This window comes from Schistocerca americana, chromosome 1 (assembly GCF_021461395.2).
Source record: "Schistocerca americana isolate TAMUIC-IGC-003095 chromosome 1, iqSchAmer2.1, whole genome shotgun sequence".
Taxonomy (NCBI): Eukaryota; Metazoa; Arthropoda; class Insecta; order Orthoptera; family Acrididae; genus Schistocerca; species Schistocerca americana.
Window position 1 is genome coordinate 90869444 of NC_060119.1, and position 986 is coordinate 90870429.

The window sequence follows — 986 nt, forward strand, 5'->3', positions numbered from 1 at the left end:
TGCGATTTTTTTTCCGCCAGCACAAGATCGCGAAAGATGAAGAACAACATAAAACGAATCGAAAGAACGACGACAAATGAGTTCCCATAGTATCTCTCGCAACTCAGGACATCCTCAGACGCAAGCAGAACGGATAAACATTATGGTCGAACTGCACTAATCACTTCCGACTGACATTATAACACTCCTGTGTGCTACTGCTATACCGTAACCTTAAAGTTGAAGGAAGGTAGTGAAATAAAACTATCTTGTTAAAGCAATTATGGTAGAAAACATCAGAGCAGTGTTACCCTCCGAGAGGAATTTTGTTATGTTAACCTTGTTGAACCTAGCGGAGGTGGCTTATCAGAAGTGAAAGTCAGAATTACGTAGATATTTGAACAGAAACAAACAATATTTTTGACTAGTTATACTGTTTAAAGAATAAGGAAAACGGTCGCCAGCCTAATTAGGCAAGAGGAAGATTAACGTTCTCGTTTAAGAAAGTAGGTATGAGTAACTTTAACGGACAAACACAACCTAGACTTGGCCACACGCGAGTGCAATGAACTCTGACACATACATATGTTTACGGTAAGATTGAAGCTAACAGCTAGAGCAGCACAAACTATTTGCATAAATATAACGAATAACAAAACACACTATTACTTTCAGGGCTTGTTCAAACTGAACGGTCTTTATAACATAACTATTAACATTCACTGCAGAATCATTAATTGGACATAGGTTCAGTATCATTGTTCAAACATTTTCCTAGCTGGCATGAAATAATAAATGTAGTTTACTGCAAAATCATGAACTGGTCACAGGTTAAGTATCTCTCAACTAAATACTATTCTGTTTAGAATGAAAGTTAAATGGAATTCACTTACAGGTTACTTCTCACTATCTTTTGAATAAAGATATTATGGTTTTCATAAATAGTGGTAGACAAACTGTGGATCCTGTTATACTATTAATATGCACTTCCAATACACAAGAGAGAC